The sequence below is a fragment of the Odontomachus brunneus genome, unplaced genomic scaffold (genome assembly GCF_010583005.1).
Source record: "Odontomachus brunneus isolate Ranch 3 - 2012 unplaced genomic scaffold, Obru_v1 Obru_scaffold_093, whole genome shotgun sequence".
NCBI classification, from domain to species: domain Eukaryota; kingdom Metazoa; phylum Arthropoda; class Insecta; order Hymenoptera; family Formicidae; genus Odontomachus; species Odontomachus brunneus.
In genome coordinates this window covers 573,746-595,128 of record NW_022639543.1, presented here as the reverse complement: position 1 = coordinate 595,128, position 21,383 = coordinate 573,746, and the positions used below count along the sequence as shown (strand labels likewise).

General features: G+C 39.7%; 1 protein-coding gene across 1 annotated transcript in view; it reads right to left on the bottom strand.

The window, feature by feature from the left end:
* Positions 1-13,697, bottom strand: part of LOC116848345 (lachesin-like) — a 216,376-nt gene extending 202,679 nt beyond the window's left edge. The window contains exon 1 of the mRNA XM_032824317.1: positions 13,570-13,697. The gene's annotated coding sequence lies outside the window, so the exon portion shown is untranslated. The remainder of the gene's footprint in view (positions 1-13,569) is intronic.
* Between the last annotated feature and the right edge of the window lie 7,686 nt (positions 13,698-21,383).

Sequence of the window (21,383 nt, the reverse complement as noted above, 5' to 3'; positions counted from 1 at the left end):
AGTATCAGACAATCGATGACAGAAACTTTACAATTAGAATACAAAATACATTATAAGTAGAATAATTCTATTCGTCCCCGAAAAGGAAAATATATTTGCAACAAAATTACATTACACGTTGTAAGAAAATTGGTTTATTTAATAGGGACTGTGTTCTACACTCGTAAAAATGATGACTTAATTTCTTAGCAATCAAAATTGCATGAATTATTGGTGGATATTTAATACAAAGAAGAGAATTATTTAAACATAACATTTTATTATTACAGGCTGCAAATCGATAGTTCTATTAGAATAGCATTAAATAAAATCTAGAAAGTTATCTATAATTTTACTTGTGCGAGAATATTTCGTATCAAAAAATACTATCATTTGTGTATGATACTTTTGATAACAGTAGTCAAAACAATTTAATGCATAAACTTTGACAACTGGGCTACATACACAAGTACTTTGTTTTTATTCTCGTTCTCGAATATTATTTATGACATTTATTTATTGACATTTAGTATTTTACGAGATTTATATTTTTGATATTTTACATTTTCGAGACGATATGTACCCGCAAATATTTATATTTTGGAAAATTTCCATTTTTGTCCCGGACATTATACATATTTATAACAGAACTTTCACATGCACTTACTATTACGATATTGTGCAAAACTTTTATCAACGTGTGAAATCAAACGGCGGTGAAAAAATAAAAAAAAAGGAGAAGAAAGAAGTAATTCAAAAGAAGAATGTCACGGTTTTTCATGTTCGCGACAGTTTATGAATTTCTGCGACCGTTTACTCAACTCGTAAATTACCATACTCGTAGTTTCAACTAGTTTTTTTTCTTTCTCGCGGCCACACGTCGCCGTGCCGTTGAAACGGAAATAATGCCCGCGAGGAACACACGTCGGACGGTCACACTAAAAGGAGTGAATAAGAGTGAGGGTGAATATCGTTTTACCTCCGTTTGTCACCCCCGTGGCCACCAGCCCTGTCTTTTATTGAAATGCTCGGCACGCCCGCGTGTGGTATCCTTCGGGTAGACGTTGGCTATGTTGGGAGAGAAAGGGTTGCGCAATGTCAGAGGCGGGGTGAAATAGAACGGGACGGAAGCAAGAAGTATTGAGAGCGGGTGTAAAGTTCAGCGATTCGGTGTCTCGTAACCTCCGAAGAACGGCCAAGAAGAGCAAAACCAGCCGCTCTAACCGGCGACAATATGTCGGGCGACTAATCATCGTCGGGGAAATGAATTTCAAACAGAGCGCTTATGATCGCTCGATGAAGACTATTTACCTTGAGAAAATTCGTTTATTTTGCGTGATTTTTCTAACGTAACAAGCTCATGAAGGGAACGTTAAGGATAGCCCGTGTAGCTTTTGAGAAAAGCTACTGAAAATTCGAAATGTACTAATGTTTCTATTTTACGCATAAAAATGCACGATACACGAAGAAAATGTTTTAGCAGAAATTACGTTGCACTGGGAGAAGAATGTTTCATAATTGTAACTATAATCATACAGAAAAATAATTACTGTGAATTATGGTCAAGACCATTTTTTAGTCAATTGTACCATAATTGTAAATAAAAAAATATGATTGAGCCTAAATAATATTTTTTAGTTGTTCCAACACGAAGTTAGTAGTAGTGCATGTATATAATACTAACATGTATATAAGATTATTATCACTAAAATTATAGTACAATTGAAAAATGGTTGTTTTTATAAACCATATAATTTATAGTAATTATCTCTATATATAATAATTATAGTTACCAGACATTTTTCTCTCAGGGTGGAATTTCTTTTTACAATATTTTTTGTAAAACTGGAATATACTTAGGTTGCATTATAAATCACTATAGTAAGTAATAGTAAGTTTGACGATTTACTTTAGGTATACAATATAAAAAGAACATACAAAAAAAATAGTTGCAATAATTTTGTAGTAAAAAGAGATGGATTTCTAGAAATATATTGCGCACGTTGAGGCAATTGCATAAAGTAATTATATTTGCGTTAGGTTTAACTTCGTTTTTGTTTCCCCGTGCTCGTCCTCAGAAAATGCGTAAACGTTGGCAAAGTCGCGCGAAGCAGTAGTTACGAAACTGTCGCAAGCAGACGCAAAGTTTGACGATTTGTTGTTGCGCAACAATTTGGAGAAGACGCCGGAAGATATGTAAAACAACTTCTCCTACGAGGTAAAATCTTACCGCGACATTCTCGTTCTACGAAACGTGTCAAGATTATTCGCGCATTTATGCGCGTGATCTCATCTATGATAAGAATATCCGTTTAGTCGTTGTTAAATCGGAGAACGCTAGTTTCTAATTGATAACATCATAATTTTTTAATTAAAAAAGATCGAGACGTATCTAAAGATACAAGGATATTTCTGAAAAAAGGTTAATATCATATTAATTGCAAACACACTGCACATCATTGCACTGATATTTTAACCGGATCTTTTTTTATATATTTCTTACCCTTTTAAGTCACGTCATTTGAGACATTTAAACGTATTAAATTATAATTGACGTCTTGAACGTATTAAGTAACGTGACTTAAGACCGCAAGAAATGTTTAAAAAGAGCTTCAGCCAAGGATTTGCAGTGCAGTGTTCTGGTTGTCTTTTTAAAAAAAGAAAAAGAACTATTAAACTCGAAAAATATTCGTTTTTAGAAACAACATTCGACTCTCCGCGTGACAGATTCGTACATCAATGAAATCCAGCAAAATCGTGCAGCGCCAACTAATTACGAAGCGATTGCGCGGAATGACTTTTGTGATAAATCGATCCACGTCATCACCGAACGGGCATTATATTCTCGTTCGCGTCACCGCCAGATTATCGCGTAATTTAATAACAATCTTTAATAGTCCATACGAAAATTGCGACCGATTATTTCGATGCGACGCGACAATAATAATCGCGCGTTGCACAACGCGGCGGCGTCGCTCGCGCGGTTTTAACGCGAGCGGCTGAAGAACGAAAGCTCGACGGTATAATACGTCGATATAATATCTCTATAGGCAGCTGTATCGGCGAGCGTTTATTTCGAAGTTTATCCATTAAGCGCATTGACTAAGAGGCGAAGCGTATGGCGCCGACGTCGTCGGGGCCGAATTTAATCCGAAATTTTCCCAAGAACGGCGCCACTCAATTTAGTATCATTCGAAACGACTGTTCGATATCGAATTAATAAGTGAGCTGGAACTCCCGAAAAGCACACGATCAATTTGAGGGCGTTCCTCGTAAACGCGCTTATGCTCCCATTGGAAAAATTACGTTTCTTCTCCCGCGGTAATTACGCGAGCTTGGGAAGCTTCGCATTTCGCCGCCGTGTTCATCTTGCAAAATTCTCTCAAAAGTGTAAGATACTACACAGAGAATTTCCGTGTTCCTTTGAATTTAGTATTCCTATCTGTTCGGCTTGGATATGTTGGGCTCCAGCAATATAATTTTATATCAAGCTTTATATTAAACTTATTTCATTAAACCACGTTGTTTGATGATAAAAATATGATTTCATTAAAATAAAATATGATTTTAAATCAAATAACATATTATTTGGTTATATTTAAAATTTTGTTTCGTTGAATTAAATCATGTTATTTGATCAAAAAAGATGATTGTTTTAAACGAATCGTTTAATTTACCGTTTGGATTAGCCAATACAATGTTTGATTGAAAATACAAGAGCAATCATAGCCTTACTAATTTGTTAATATATATTCTGTCAATATATATCCGTTATATTCAATATATATTCTGTTAATATATATCCGTTACAAATCGACTGTTGTTGCATTGTTTTCAATGGTTAGCAGTAAAAGCTTTTTAGAGCTTTTTTTTTATGCAAGAATGCATTATAAGCCTAATAATGGAAGTATATCAGAGCTAATTGGCGTCACTAATTTTTATATGATTGTTAAAGTCAAACAACTCGAAACAAAATAAAAAAGATGGGTGACCGCATTATGAGATAATGGAATATTTGGATGAAAATTCGCGATAGAAGGAAAGCGCACACGATAAAGTAATAAAAGGAGACAATCAGTAATATGACAGTAATGTGAAAAAAAGAAACGTCAAGTTTTTTGAAATTATTTAAATAAAATTATCGAAATTTTTTAGTAAAATGAGAAAGTTAAGTGAAACAATTTTTTTTCTTTGAATTAAACAATAAAATTAAACAATAAAATGATTTTAAAATTCAAACAATTATATTTGTTGAATAAAAAATTGATTTATTGAAGCTGTTCCGATAAATAAATTTCATTGAATTTAACAATAATGGTTAAATCCAAAAGAACCGTTCTCTCTGTATACACAAGTACACGTAAATGCACGAATGTGTTTAAACGCGAAAATGTAGTAATCAAGTATTTTAAAATTCATTTATCTCTGTAAGATTTTTAGTTTAATTTAATGTATTTAGTTGATCAACAAAAAATAACAGAAAATAACATTTTCAGCTTAGCACATTTTAAAGGTCTCTCTCTCTCTCTTTCTCTCTTTCTTTTTCTCTCACAGAACACAACGCGTTAAAACAGTAAAGAAAACGACTCATGTAGATTCACTCGATCTGTCGCAATATTTCGTAGATTTTTTTTGTTCTTCTGGCTAACCCGATCCTACGCTCAATGCACCCAATGATCCAGAATTCCGTTTTTCTTTCTCGTTCTGCCGGGGCGTTGCGAACTCGTGCCTTATTTTCACCGTCCTCCGGCCGCGCCAAAAATCCGTTCGCTGAGCGAAACTGCGGGTCGGACGAATACGTTACGACACACGGGGACACGGACGCAACGGAAAAAAAAAAGCGCGCGTGACATCTGCCGTCCATCGGGCGCGGGGCCTTTTTTGTAATAAAGCGTTCGGAAATCCCAGAAAAAGCGTCATCGCGGATTAAGCGGCCGGCCGATATTAAAGCGCAATCTGAAATTCGACGGCGGCCGGCCGCGGAAAAAAAAGACGAACGTCGGGAGCGCCGGTTATTATTTGCACGGCAAATGGCCGTTTAATGGCTGACGTTGCGGATACGCTGCGGAAACGTAGGATCGTCCCTCGAGGAGGTACGGAGGGCCGCGTGTCGCGCTCAAAGCGCAATTCCATGTCGCGTTCCGCTTATCTCCACGACGGGGATTCTCTTCGACTTGAATATTTTCCAACAATTAATCGCCCACTTCCGACGAGCGGAAAAATCTAATTAGACGCGCACTGCACACCGTTACTCGGATGTCCAGTGAGAATTAATCGAACACATCCCGACGCATATTACTCTTTAAAGTACGATCAATATGTTCTTCAGTGGAATTTACAACCGCTGGTTCAGTTATAACTATAATATAGCTGTCAGTAAAGTCTCGCTGAAAGGAACAGTTAATAGTCGCGACTGTTCTTATTATTAATGCAATTTGCAAACATAAACAGCATAAAAAACACAATATTTTTTTAAACAATATTTTTGTTAATAAAAATTCATTACGATTAACGATTTTTCTCTAATTACACACAAAGTGTGATAAAAAACAATATTACTCTTTTTAATTTCAAAAGAGACTTAACCAATTACAGCAATATGCATAGAGAAAATCAATTTTCTTGAAACTTTAAAATCACACTGGAAAAACCTGGGCGACAGAAAGAATCTGTTTGCACTTTCTACTCAAAGTAAGAAATTCTATTGAGATCGCATAATTTAATTCATGTAACAAAAAAAAGTTTTTTCTTAATAAACTAATGTGATCAGAGAAATATTCTTTTTACTGATTCAATCAGAAACATTTTCACTGATTCACTTTACGAAAATAATATTTTTACTGTAAATACTGTTTATGATTATAATAGTATTTACTGAGTACACACTTAAATGTTTCGATCATAAGGACACGACATTTACCTAATATGAAAATATATTCCACGTCAGCGTAGTCCATACTGTTTGCATATGAAAAATTCGTAAAGTATCTCTCGTGGGGCGCACTGACGATCCGAGATTAACAAGTTCCATGCGACTCTCCGCGTCCCCAGCCGCTACGTGTCTGCCACGGCGAGCTACAACTACTACTAATCGCAGGGAATTCGCTGTTAGCGATGTTTCTACGGGAAATAAGGTCAAACTCGTTCGTCACGCTGTACTTTTCCCCGACATACCTCATAAATCGCGCAATATGCCGGTGACATTAAGTCGCGAGCGTTTGCACAGGAGCGTACAAAAATCGCGACGTGTCGGAGCGCGACTAAGAAGGCGGAAAGGGCGAAAGTCGGAAGTAGAAGAGCGAGTCGAACTGAGTATTATATCATGCCATTATCAACAGGTTCTTTCCGTTTAAGCATTCATTGGCAGTCATCCAGCAGCGAGGCGGCGGCGACCGCCCGCCTCGAGAAGGACGCGGAGGGACACGCGCCGAAAACCTTTTCTTCCTTCCTGCCTGTCCCGCGAGAATCACGTCCTTCCTGTCGTCGCGAGAATCGCGCATCTGCGTCGCGTCGTTACGGACTGATTGCGCGAAACTTTTTAATTAACTCCCGCCAGTCGTCGCGGCCGTATGACTTGTTAATCCTAAACTTGGCGAGACGACGGATTTAAGTTTACGTTATTATGCGAGGTATATGGAGAAAACGCGACGGAGTTTGTTAACAGAACAACTACCGAGATGATCAAAATGTGATAGATTTTTGGAAAAAAAAATATATAATGAAACCTGGGTCTATAACTTCGTTTAAAGCCCAAGAGAATAGTCAAAACAATGAACGCACAAAGACATTCGTTCGCTTTGACACGTCAAATAAGGACCAATCGATAGATCACTATATTATCATATTTAACCGAATAAAGAAGAGATAGCTCTAAAGTATGGTAATAAGGATTTGGTCAAATTCGCATTATCCCCGCTCTGGCAAGCTAAGGCCCATACACAGAAAAATAAATATTACCACGTTCTTTTTCATAAACTAGTCTCATAAAAAAATCTAAATGGAATAGGATAGATGCAAATCAAAATGGTCATGTCGGTGGTGTTCATTGTAAGTCGACCGCGGGAAATATGGGAAGCATTAGCTCTTCGTTGCTCCGCAAACCGGTTGCCATCGGGTACGGAACCACGTGCACACGTACGCGTAAAAGTATGTGTGTGTGTATGAGTGCGAGCGCGCTCACACAATACGCGCGTACACAAGCGAGAGGTCCTTCAGCCCGGCGAGCGAGAAGTTTTTCCATCGCCCGGCGAAAATTGCGTCGGGATGGTTAATGGTCGTCACGACGGACGGGGCCCATCAGCCATGCCGGAAGAACGCATCCCGTGAACAGCGACGAGAAATAGCTGGCAGGGAAAAAGGAGGGAAGGGTATCAGCGCTTCGTTTACCACCGCCGCCGCCACCGAGACCGCTTCCTGGCGGGACTCAGGCGCGGAGAACGAGATCCCACTTGCGAATGAAGCGGCTAACATTGTAACGATATTTTCGTCGCGCCGCCTCGATAGTTTCGCGCTGGATTAATTGACAGAGTAGAATTTTCCCCGAGTCCGATCGCCAGTTATAATACTTGTAAACGTTACACGGTGGAGTATCGTCCGTTATTATTTCATTTTTCATGTACCTCGCTTGTTCCCTTTTTTATCCACGATACAGTTTCTCGATGTAATAGAGAAATTCGCGAGATGCCACGCAAAGCAGCGGCGGCGTGCCTGCTGATGTAACTGACGAGTAAACCTACCCAAAAATTACTTTCTTTCTAATTTGGTACAAATGTAGAAGTACAAAAAAATATTTAGGTTATATTTCTTCATTTTGAGTTTCACGAGCAGTTTATAACTTTTTAATGTTCTCGCTCCTATCATCAACAAGTACAACAAAAATGCATACGAAATAAAATTTAATACAAGATACAGTTAAATAATTTTAACAAAATCGGCATAGATGAGACACGAACCATTCTAAATTTTTTTAGCTGAGATTCCAACCGAAATATTTCAAATATGTACTAATTTAGTAAAAAATGGTTGGTGACAATTTGGAGCGCTGCTAATTTTATTAGCAAAAACGTGTCTAAACCGTTTTGTAAGCAATCATATTCGTAAAAATTCATGCAACTGAAGGAGAGTTTTGAGAAGACCTGACGCCATCATGGGATAAGACAAGGACCGTGTGGAGGTGATACAATAAAATTGAGAATAGCACAAGTATGCACAACGGTTTGTATTTGTCTCGCGCAGTAAGGACGTTTACGCGTGTGATTAAATTCAGAATAAATGCAGGCCAGGGAGAGACAGATGAGAGGCTAGACGGGAAAAAGGTCCGTCGCGCGGTGAATCTCCAAGACGCGCGGCGCGAGAGAAATAATTAAGAAGCTCGTCGGCGACTTTGCGCACCCGTCGGGAACTAGAAGTCCGCGACGCAAAAGAAAAGAAAGAAAAAGGAGAAGGAGACAGAAAAGAAAGAAACACAGGCACGCTGGCTTGATTATTGTTGGACACTGGTGACGGCAACGGCGGTCTCGAGAAGAATAGTTGAAATTTAAGGGAATCCGTCTCGTGGCCGGACTGCGTAATGGCCGCGAATGTAGTAACCACGTGAGACAATGAATTTGCACTTTAAAATGTAAATGTTTCTCTCGTGCGGATTAAGTACGCTGCGCGGGCATCTCATTAGGAGGCCGCGAGCCTATATGTGTGTGCGCGCCTACACACGCGACAGGATCCGGGCCGAATTTCATTAAGCGTGACCGAAAAATTGTACACTGCGCGCGGGATTATCCGTACATATGAAACACGGAACAGGATCAATTGCAGTTTCAACTAACAGCTGCGCTCGCGCCTTTTCAGCGATTGTCCCGGTCTTTGTCTTCCTAACGCGTTTAATCACGTTTAATTAATTGAGAAGCTCTTACGATTCTCTGTTTCAATTTGCGTCCCTTTTTATCTAATAGATACCCACTTTCGGCGCGTTAAATATAAAAGCACGGGTCCTCAGCCGTGGAGTAACAAAACGCGACGGAGCTGACGTTATCGTGATCGAAAATAATGCGGCATCGCGATCAGGTGTTTGCGCACCTGCGCCTGAAAATAGTATCCAATTCGACCGTAATTATCCTGTCTCCTGAGAAATTAAACACAGCTGCACTAATCGGCCCGCGGAGACTTTAGCCGGCGAGGGTGTGCACTTGCGTTCGTCCGCGAAATATTTTCCGGCCGGGTCGGTCAGAAACGCGGGCTTCACGTCGCCACGTATTTGTAACGATCGGCCTGCAGCGCGTTAAAATCGAGAAACCGATGTTCCGCAACGGTCAAACGGACGGGAAAAGTTATGGCTGCGCGAAATTGGCACGCAGCGCAGGTCGCGCACGAAAAATTGGAAAAGCGGCAAACGGCGAAAAGATAGAACCGAGAACGTCGCGAGCTCTCCGGCCCTATTAGCCCTGAAAATATCGCGGACACGAGCTGAATAAGAAAACATGAGCCTCCGTTTGGGATCTCTCCCTAAAAAAGAAAAATAAAGAAAAAGGCAGTTGCCAGCTGTCGACTAACTTCGTCGCGTTTTGTTACTCCAACAGTTGTCAGAGCGAAACATTGGATTTGTTGCTTACAACTTGACTTTTTTGCACTTAATACTCGTTGCACACCAGACGCGATGAACGAAATCTAATGAGAGCTCTTATTTCTAAAGAGAGATCCAACGGGCGTTAGATATAAAAGTATGAAAAATGCAAGTAAGGCTAAAAATGCGCCGTTCACTCGCACGATCATCGAAAAAACAAACTGACGAGTCAATGAAAACGTCACGCTGCGTTGCATCAATGCAAAAACTTTTGCGGTTTTAACTTTTTCGCAGTCTGTCCTAAAATTACTTTGACCCACTACTGTCCAAATTAATTTCTTATGTTTAACAAATTTTTCACATGGAATGTTTAAGATTATTCAACATATAGAAGGTGAAATTTTACTTTCCCGATTTTTTATTTTTCCAAAATAGATTTGTGACTCTAAAGTTACGTTGGACAGTTACCATCGTTGCTAATATATTAAAAAAAAAAAGCAGCTATATTGTGATTTTCACATCCGTTAAGGTAGGAATAACATTCATATTGGAGATAAATAATGAAACTGGATTGTGTCTTCAGAGTCATAGTGGACAGTGAAGGATTAACAATCCGTGTACTGCACCGAATATAACCTCGTGATCGCGTCAGAATTGTTTATCTTTAAAGGCGCATTTTCTCGGCACAAGTAAACTGAACGACACGTACACTTTGGCATGATGTTTTCGTCGCTCAAGGAAGAAAACATCTTAGTTCATCGACCCGATGGTTAGACAGAGTTAAGATAAAGTGGCAACGATAAAGAACGTATTCGATCGAACGCGCAAGATGTACGAACGCGGAATCATCAACAGGTCTCGCGAAGTCAGCCAAAAGTCATTGGCAAGGCTCCAAAGGGAGACACGCCGGTACACAGATGCAGTGAACGAGCGTCGCGAGGCCGAGAAAGAGTTCGCTCTACGTACACCTCCGTGTGGGGAATCGGAAAAGTGATCGGAAGAAGTTCGCGCATCGGCGCAGTTGCGTCCATTTATGATAGTTTGAGTTTTATCTGGATTCATGATTTCGCACTCTGACACTTTAACCCGTTTTACTTGCTCAATGAAAAATGATGAAGAACAATGGAAACTGGATGGGGTATCTCGGGAGAAATGTGTCGAAGTTGATAGTCGGCAACTAAATCTTCATTAATTAATAATTATGTGTGAGAGAGAGAGAGAGAGAGAGAGAGAGAGAGAGAGAAAGAGAGAGAGAGAAAGCACTATGTGTAGCACTATGTGACTTTTTCTTCGTAAAACCCCGATAAGTATGCCAATTAATTTTCCCGAGTTGCAAACAGCTGATTAGATTTGCGAATTGATATTTCGGAAAATATTGCGGTAATTACTGTAATTATAATCTCGCCTGTCTCGCGAAATTAAATGGAATAACAGCGAGAGCGCTGTAGATGATAGGTGATAGATATTTTTATATCGACGGATTTCATTACGCCGACAGCCAAGACCCTATTATCAATATTTGTAAGCGCAGATCGATAAATACCGCTTGAGCGTAGGAGAACGAATCACGAAGTACCTTAATATCTAATATAGCTGAAATGAAAAACTCGCAAGGAGGTTTTTGCGACCGAGCGATAAAGGCGAAACGCGACCGAGCGAGTTATTGCTTCTCACTGCGCGAATATTATTTTTGCAATATCGTTCCCATTTGGATCGTAGTTAATGAAACTTTCGCGACAATTCAGCGCGATTCCGTCAAAGGAGCTCTCTGATCCAGGCCAACTTCGCCGGGTGTACGATCGATACTGGCAATCGCACAGACGGCTATGAGGCATTTCGACTAAGACACACCACATCCTCAACAGGTTCCTGTTGAGGATCTACTCGGGGAATATTGGAAGAAATCTCATCGTCGTAAGACACGAGAGGAAACGAGGGAAATGGCTCAATAATTGTGTCGTAAATTAATTATTACGCGCCTGATTAAGTCGATTAATTGTCCCGCCTCTCCGCCGCGACGAATACTGGACTCTGATTGAAGTTGGATTATTGCCGGATTATTATTATCGACGGGATAAAAGATGCATTTCTCGCGTTCCCGAATCGCTCGAACAATTTAGAGCTTCGCGTGACGCATTGTTGACCAGCTATTTTCAACATTGTTCCACCTGTGTTCCCGGTCTTGCTTTGACCATTGTCAAGACAAACAAATTCGGGTAGCAAAACATAAGTTTCCACGTGATCGGTCTACAATATATTAATTCTCAACGCTCTTTGCGACCTTTGAAGCAATATTACCGCCTTTGAAGGTAACATTCCACAGTCCACCTGCGCCCCCACGAACTCAATTTATTTTTCGCAACTGACAGTCACTTATAACTCAGAGAAAAATACTCCTCGCGCATTCTTCGCGACTGAACTTTCAGTACTTGCTGTCAGGACGGAACGCGCGATTCCTGGGATATACCTTACATAGAGCGCTCGCGAGGAAAGGGTTAAACGTGCGTGTAATTCCCGTGGGTGTTTCTTGAAACGCACGGAGCCGGAGAAAGATCATCAACAGGTCGCCGCTGAATCGCGCAGGGATAAGGCACGCGTCCTTCCCTTCGTATTGACCTTGACGATGGTTCAACGAACGACTGCGAGGGATAATCCTTCAATTGGCCGCGCATCTCCAGAAAATGCTATCACGCACCCATGTAATCTATACAGCGCTTGGCGAACTCTATATCACTTGTAATTCCGACCGATTAAGCCCCCGCGAAATTAATTTCCTCCCGAGGAAAGAATCCGCCCTATACGGTCGCTTATTCCGCGCAGTTGATTTGCCGCAAAATTATTTCTCTTTCTGGAGAACTCCATAAATTGCCAAGCTACCAAATGAAAACCAATATCTCTGGCTGGTCGGTCTGTCGATTGCTGCATTGTGAGAAATAAATTATCGACGCGATTGCCCGTATTATTGCGAAAGAAGCGGGTTAATGTATAATATAGCGCTTTGAAGTTTCACTTCTGTCCTCGAATTTTGACTTTAGTAGATTAAATTAAATTTTCTTCTAAAACGCCAAACCAATACACTCGTGTATCGAGTCGGCGCTTCAAAGAAAATTTCATTCCGTCGATGGGAATTTATCAGCAGTATTTCTAAAGCGATAGCTCGCGATAATATCTGAAAACGCCGAAGACGCGGCCAGATGTATCGCAAATGGGGAGGCATTTAAAGAACAATCCTTTTGAATTAAACAAGACAAAGGACGGATGAAAGTTAAGCTGTCGAGGGTGAAATTCGCCACAATGCGCCGACAGGAGCGGCGATTTATACGCTCTTCCAGCATTTCCATCGTTGAATTTTTATGTATAGTTCTGCCAGCGCTGCATATATGTATATACATATAAAAAAAGTGCAACGCAGCGAAAAGTCAATGTTTCTCTTGCAGCGTTATCTCGAAACACCCGTTCGACGGCTGGATATATATGGGGTGAAATAATCTATATTTCAAGTTCAGCTTCTAGTCAAGTTCGTTTTGTCCACGACACCACAGTACGGAAAATCTACAACGTGGATGAATAGATATAAATCTCTGTCACATCTCTAACAGTCTCTGCAAGAGGTTCTTGCAAACTTTGATTCCTAACCTTAATACAGGAGATTTGAAATTCGCAAGAAGATACTCTAGGGGACGCTTATCACTCGAACATCAATTTTTTAAACGCGAGAGTTCACTCTTTCTTATCAAATATTCGATCGAACGGCCCCCTCAATTTTTGAGCCTTCCGTATCCGATATCTTGATTAACAGCGCCTCGCAAAAAATTCCCTTAAACCGTTTGATTCAACCGAACGTTACCTTTCACTCTCGCTTACACTCCCGTCCGAAATAATGTCGCTTCGTGCACTGAGAAACTTTCGTTGGTATTCTGAAGAAAAACGAGCCGGAGAATCGTCATACTTCTTCCGATATTCCGACTGCACTTGGGGGATGAGAAACCGCGCGAAAAATTCCGAGGACCACTCATTAGGGACAAAGGACTCACCGTATTAGAAGCGCTGCGCTACGGTGCTCCGAGACGCTTTCGCGAGATCACGCTGCCAGCTCAAAGTAAACGACGAAGGTAAAGACAACGACGACGCGGACGAAGACAGAGGACACTTTGCCGATTGCGGCCTCAAAAGCATAGCACTGTTCGCGGGCTGTTTTTCGCGTGCACGTACACGACTCTACACGAGTGCAGGCTGCCGCGCGCGATTTCGCTCGTGGGGGTGTCGCGGTGCGACTGTAGCACAATCGCTACCCTCTCACGCTCTCGCAGTCTCCATCCCTCCGGATCGCCCCCTCCCTCCCTGCAACCCTCTCTATCTACCTGACCTCCTCTTTCTCTCCCCTCTCATTCTCTCACTCCGATGCACACACACACACACACTCTCTCCCTCGCGCTCGCTCGCTCGCTCTCTTCCTCTCGCTATGCTTGCTTATCTCACCCTCTACCTCTCTCTCTTTCTCTCACACACAAACTCTCTCACTCCCATTCGCGCTCTCTCTCTCCCTCTCTCTCTCTCTCTCACCCCCTCACCCTCTCGGTTCCTCTCGCGCTATAACGTCCCCACCACCAAAGCGTCTAGCCACTCCTGAAGCGGCGAAGTGCCTTTTCGAAACGCACCCCTCGCGACGGCGGCACTTTCCCGCTAACGGAATCGACGCCTTTGCCCCGTGAGGGTCCACGGAATCACCGGCTGCATTGACTGCGCTGACTACACTGACTGCTCTCGTGCAGGACGCCGATCTACGGCCGGCAGAAACTTCAAAAAGCTCGCGCATGATCGCCCGATCGGCCCGCGCATCCCGCTCACTGAGAAATCGCGATGCGACACAGCGCATCCCGTTGTCCTTATGCATCGCACGCATGCGGCTTTTTGAGGCTAAACGTAGGATACGGAGTATCACATGTTGCTGCACGATAACTCGCCGAATGTCGAGAAGCGCGAGTCACGGTGATATCGAAAAAGGAAACAGACGTATCGCGGCTGCGAGCAACTGTAGACCTATTGTGATCCTATCCCGTTCTAGTTTTAAAACGCCTTATATATTTTATGATTTCACTTAGAGAAGTGTGTGTGTGTGTGTGTCCTTATCAAATTTTACTTTAAATTCATTTACTTATTCAAAAAATAATAATTTATAGCTATAAGATAATAATAACTCGCGATAATGAAATCAACGCTTATTCACTCATATATGATAGCTTAATAATTCTACCTAATTATATGATTTAAAATTTATTATTATTATAGATTATGTAATTATTATTCTATATTTTTTCTTGTTAGCAATCAATGCGATTTAAACATGCATTACATTATATAGCGCTTTGTGAGCGGTATAAATTGTACATTCACCAATGCTCATTAATATCAAGTGACGTTCAATTGTCCTAGGTTCATCGATGCACCCCAACTATGTCGTTTGCGCACCCATCCAGCGTCCCTTCATCGTAGTCGTCTAGCTGTCATCCACGTCGATCGCTCTTCATTCACTTCACTTTTACTTCATTACACTCGCGATAATTTTAACGGCGCTTAACGATTTCGCGGAAAATTCCAGACAAATTTGCGCTACCAAACGTTAAAAATTAACGTGATAAAATTTAGCGTTTCGAGAAAATGCCTGAGTCCCGATGTGCGCATAAAAAACTGTGAAACGTATGTAAAAAATTGTAAAGCGAAGATCATGGCATTTTCGATTGAAAGAGAGAAAGAGAAAACCTCGTTTCGCGTAGAATTAAACTCAATAAAAAAGACAAGTTCCTGTCCCGCGAAAATTTTAATTTTTAAAAGAAGTTATAAATGTATGTGCGTATATATATAGAATTTAACGAGAATTTCGAATTGATATGTTATTTTAAACCGTCGAAAAGTTTTAAAAATTAATAACTGCGATGATTGCAAAATTTATCGCGGACGAAATAAACAATCGCAAATTTCGCGTACGATGGTGCGTTAGTGATGTACATTTTATACGAAATAAAAAATGGGGGAACAAATTTAATAATTAATTTTTGAATCAAGTAGAAAATTTTAAAATATTTAAATATAAATATGTTTACTTTTCAAAGATAAAGAAATTACGAAATTATCAAAAATATCAAAAATATTTCTACGAAAGAAGTATGATTTAATAATTTAAAGTTTTTAAATGTGATAAAAGTTAAATTTTTAATTTAGTTAATTGAGCTTAAGGGAATGCCAGAGCGAGCGACGAACATGATAAGCATCGATAACAGCGATCACCAAAAAGTAGAAAACATTATCATCATTTACCGACCATATCAAATTTATGTACACATAGATGGAATATTATGGAATAATATTCCATATATTATGGAATAAAGACGATCGTCAAATAGGTGCTAACATGATACCGCTATCATCTTTTCACAGATATTATGCAAGTGTGTGTGCTACGTTGTGATTTCAATTTTTTTACACATAGACGTTATATACATGTGAATGCCACGTTGCCGATATTCGCATTCTTTCCAAAATAAGTTCTTGCTACTTTTCTGATGAATTCTTCAAACCGCTTGTGTATTAAGTGTATCAAAGAAAGAGTTTTTAGAGAAGAGTGCTGTAGGCGCAAGCGTAATTAACGAATAATTTTTTGAAAAATAAAAATACGTTACCAATTATTTGAGTTTTCGATATAATTAGCAACGGTAATTTGAGATATTATTTTCATTTCGCAATGACCAATGTTACACTTTATATTCGCACGTAATTTTATCATATAAATTGGAACAGTCAGTACGCTGTAATTTTTGAAAAATAAAATCAGTGTCACGATAGCAATAGTTCCACATCGTCTTCATCCTTGAGGCAGGAATACCCTATTTCATTTATGCATGTACCTTTACTATACAAAAGCATTTTTTAATATGGTTAAGTCAACACAAAGTAAAATTTATTGGGAAATGTCGTTGACGTGATACCGAATACATTTGCAAAACTATTGTCTCGTGCTGACTCGACCAAATTAAAAACACTTTTGCATGGTAAAAGTACGTACGAAAATAAAGCGGAGCATCCATCAATATGAGACGAAAACAATAACAAACAGTTACTATCACGACATCGAATATTTCTGCAAAGTTTACTTCTTTCTACCTGCGTCGAATTAAAAACTCTTTTGTATGGTAAAATTACGTGCGAAAATGAAGCGGAGCATTCATCAATATGACGATGCAGAACGAAATAAGCGTACCCGACGTAATTATCGAAAATACACCGTTTCAAGCGCGAATGTTACTTTGAAAAACCCTAAAAAAATTAGCCCAGAATGTGGTCTACATGCTAACGCAACATGAACCTGCAATAACATGACAAACTTTCGGCCCATGCGCAGAATAGGACCACTATGCATTCGCGAGAATTCGAAAATACTGCTACGATGGATCTAACGTTATGGGCGCGACTTTGGCATATTGGGAAATTCTTTTCAACATTCTAAGGGTGCTGCTGAGGGAGTGAAGTAACATTAAGGCACATTGTCATCCAAGAGACGTGGCAGTGTGAAATAGGCATACTTCACGTCATTTTCGAAAATATACCTTTGCAAACGCGAAAATTTCCTTATGAAACTTTACAAAATTATCCCAGGCTTAACTAACTCGGCTTAATAATTTTGCGGAAACACAAAACTCATCGGTTCGAATCTCGGCTTAATAATTTAGCGGAAACACGAAACATTTCGATTGAATTTTGGCTTAATAATTTAGCGGATCCTCAATACATCGATTCGAATTTCGGTTTAACGGAATCTTAAAACACTTGAGTCCAAATGTCGGCTTAATAATTTAGCGAGAAATCGAAACATTTTGGTTCGAGTCTCGGCTTAATAATTTAATTTGTTGTCTTTCATTTGTCGAAATTTAATTTGTTGTCTTGTCAACAACAAACGCGTATGCATAAGAAAATATCTCCGAAGAGATAGTATGTCGTATATAATACGACATAACAAGTTATAAATTATATTAATCAAATAGTATATATAGAGCATACATTGGATATATATATATATATAAAACATATATAGAGCATAAAAAAGCATATATAACATATACAGAGCATATAAATATGACATGTTAAAATATATCAGTTTAATGTATCATCAAGAAATAATCTGACGAGAAGGAAGACTGCCGAGTCGAAATTTCAATTGGCCATTGTCATGGAAGAATGATCCAATTAAAAAAATTATAAGCTTTTATCAATGGATACTCCATTCACATCTTTTTAAACTAAACAAAAACAATTCAAGCCTAATAGATGTTTGAAATGAGTTAAGAAACAGTTTTTTTATTTTTTACCAGTTGCGTTTTTTTGCACATTTTTCTGAAGACTGAGCTAGTCAGTACTCTTAAAGAAATGGAAATGCTTGACTCGTTGAACTATTGCGAAAATCTCAGAGCTAAATTCTTTGGTTGGATCATTCTTACGTAACTCCGGCGAAATGTAAATTCCAATTTTTACTTTACTTCCCGTCGGACCCAATGCGATTTACGTCTACGTGCATGCAATCTACGTAAAGTGACGCTTTGTGTCTACTATATAAGCGTCTAAATTGAGCGCTCACCATTGCGCGTCGTCCCACGGTGTCCAGGGTCCACCAGCCATCCTGTCGCTGCATCTGACGACACTGCAATGGTCCTCGCGTCCCACGTCGCCTGTAATTCACTCCCGATCACGGTAATCTAACGAAGGTTTCACGAAAAATCCCGTCTTTCTTGGGGGATACATTCCGAGTTGCGAACTGCGTATGAAATATCGCGAACTGCGTCTTGGAGGAAATGTCGCCTTTCGGATAAACGATGAGTACGTGCGACGAATTCAGCAATTGTCCACTCGAGTTGTGGTGTATCGCTTTGATACACGCGCGACGCGAATTGTTTACGAAGAAAACCGTGTGCGAAGGGAACACGCGACGTGAAGGCCGATCTCGCGAAATCTTTCGACACGTGGGCGGAGTAATCTGTGCGAAATTCTCACGTACAATACGGAATATCCCTAATGTAACGTTTCGATGGTGCAGCGTAGTAGGCTGCAATACAGCTCCGCAATATTCTTGCGGATAATAGCTCCGCAATACTTTTGCGAAGATAATTCCGCAATGTTTTTGCGGATAACAACTCCGCAATACTTTTGCGAAGACAATTCCGCAATAATTTTGCTGATAACAGCTCTGCAAATCTTTTGCGAAGACAATTCCGCAATGCTTTTGCGGATAACTCCGCAATATTTCTGCGAAGTTCGCTTGCAACTCTTCCGCAAATACGATCCAGTAAAATTCGCAAACCTATCAAATTAGTAATCGCGAACGCGAGCGTGAGTGAAAAATAAAAAACTATGAAAATTGTGACGATAAAGATTCTGTTCAAAATTCACGCGAAAAAAATGTTACCGCGTGAAACGTCTGTCTTCATTCGATGGAACTCGTAGCACGCCGCGTAAGTAAACAAACAACTGCTCACATGTCTGACTTGTGTATACCGATTTTTCGCGAGGGATCAACGCTCGCTAGCGTTGTCTCTATTGTGTCCCGTGTTAGGAAACTTTAAGTGAAAAATTGAAACCTGAAAATTTTCCAACAATCATAAAATTAATCTTGCGAGCAGTTTACATAATCACGTTAGATATCGCCGCACGATATCGAATTTTACTTAATAACGAAGCACGAATTCTACTTTATGAAATACAATCGCAATTCAAGCTCACACGAGAGAAACAATTGAGAAAATTAACAATCGGCGGAAGATCTATGGCGCAGGTGATGTGATTGCGCATTTTCTGTGACGCAATCTCTTTGCATGTTGGCGCACTGCTCGAGACATCTGGAAGATCGCATTCAATAAAACTGAATAATTTTTAAAAAATTTTAAATGTTCAGAGCGTATACTTTAAGCGTCTACTAGATATTGTTGGGATTTGATTAATCAAAATTTCCTCCGACAAAAATCGGCGCCCAATCAACAATCTAAGTTAATCAATTTTTAAATATATATACATTGGGAGAAAAATATTTGAAAATTTATTTGCCAAATTTATGTAAAATATGCATTATTACTAATATTATTATTTAAAAAGGCGATCTTCCAATTGTTTCGAGCAGTGTGATGTTTTGGACGGCACGTACACATACTACAACTACAGCAAAATAAATCGCATTGATTCAATAAGCGTGTAAGCATGCATTACATCAAAAGACTTTTTGTTTTTCTATTATCAATATGTTACTTGTTTCGACTCACCAGACCGCCGATCAGGGTAGCCACGTTCTGCTTTCATTTCTGAAACAGAAAAATGTCATTTCGCTGATTAGATTCGTACATTGATAACGATTTGAATGAAGAAGTTTGAAGGATTTAAAAAAAATAAACGCGATAATTTGCACGCTGGAAGAATTTTTCGGAATGCTTTGAATATTCCACTTCCCTTTTTCTCGACGTTGTAAATAAATCTCTTAATCAGAACAAATCAAAATTTTTTCAAGTGGTGATGTTACTCAGAAAAAATTATTCCCGTGTATAATTACAATTTAACGCGATCTTTGATTCGATTCAAATTATCTCAATTTCAAGCAAGAGAATGACCAATTTTGTCGGATTTCTACAAATGTTAATTAATAAACTCACCTTCGAGCTAATCCCGCTCGGCCCGAGCCAGATCCTCCGGCGCAGCAACCCCTAAGAGTCGGCTGGTCGTCTGTTTCGTCTCTGCAACAGAAAGCAGATTTAGTTTAGTATTACACACGACAATGGAGATAATAATGAATTCGATTTCAAACAAGAAAATTTCCAGTTTTATCGAATTTATTGAAATTATGAATTCAAATTAGTAAAACTCACCTTCGCGCCAACTCTGCCAGGCCCGAGCCGAATCCTCCGGCGCGGCATCCCCCAGGCATCGTATCTCCTAGAGCCGCGTGACTGCGTCTGCTCTATTGGATCTCTGTAACAGAAATTTAATTTAATTTAGTAATTTAATAATTTAGTACCAATTAGTTACACGCGAAACGAGGATAAGAAATTGTCGTAACGGCACGCTTGAGTTCTTTCTTAATGTGTAATAAATAATAATTAAATCATAGCTGAATAAAGAAGTAATAATACCCGATTAATTAATGGATGATGATATTAATATCTGATCGACAACTATATAATAATAATAATAATATCCGGTAGTATCAATTAATTACACACAACAGCAAGACGAGGTAAGGATATCGTCGTAACGGTACGCTCGAGTTGCTTCCCAATACGCAATAAAAATAATTAAACGACAACCGAATAAAGAAGTAATAATACTCGAATAATAAATGGACGATGATAATATCTGATCGGCATTGAGGAACTCGATCGCGACGTTTCTCTATCTAACAAGTAAAAAAGTAAATAAAACATGGTAATTACCTGTCGCGGTAAAATCCGCAATACCTGCTCGCGTGTAAAGCTTGCGTCTTAATTTGTCTTAATTATCCTCTCAATTGTCGCGAAGTCGAAACGCGGTATTAAAAATCGGCACGAAATAATCTAAAAAATAACGCGGCAGCTCCCGATGTGCTCGTCTCGACGGTCGAGAATGTTGTGACGTGACGTTCGAGCACGTGCTCGCGCACGCGTGTTTACATGACCCGGCCGCGCGCCCTCCAAACACAGCTCAGTCGATGGCACGAGCGGGCCGTTACGACGGTCGGTTTATCGAAGCCTTTGTTGAGCCTAGAGTTTTTGTTGGAGCCGTTGCCCAGGTTTTGTTATTACCGATTATTCGGTCATCATTATTTCGTTATTATCTACTTGCG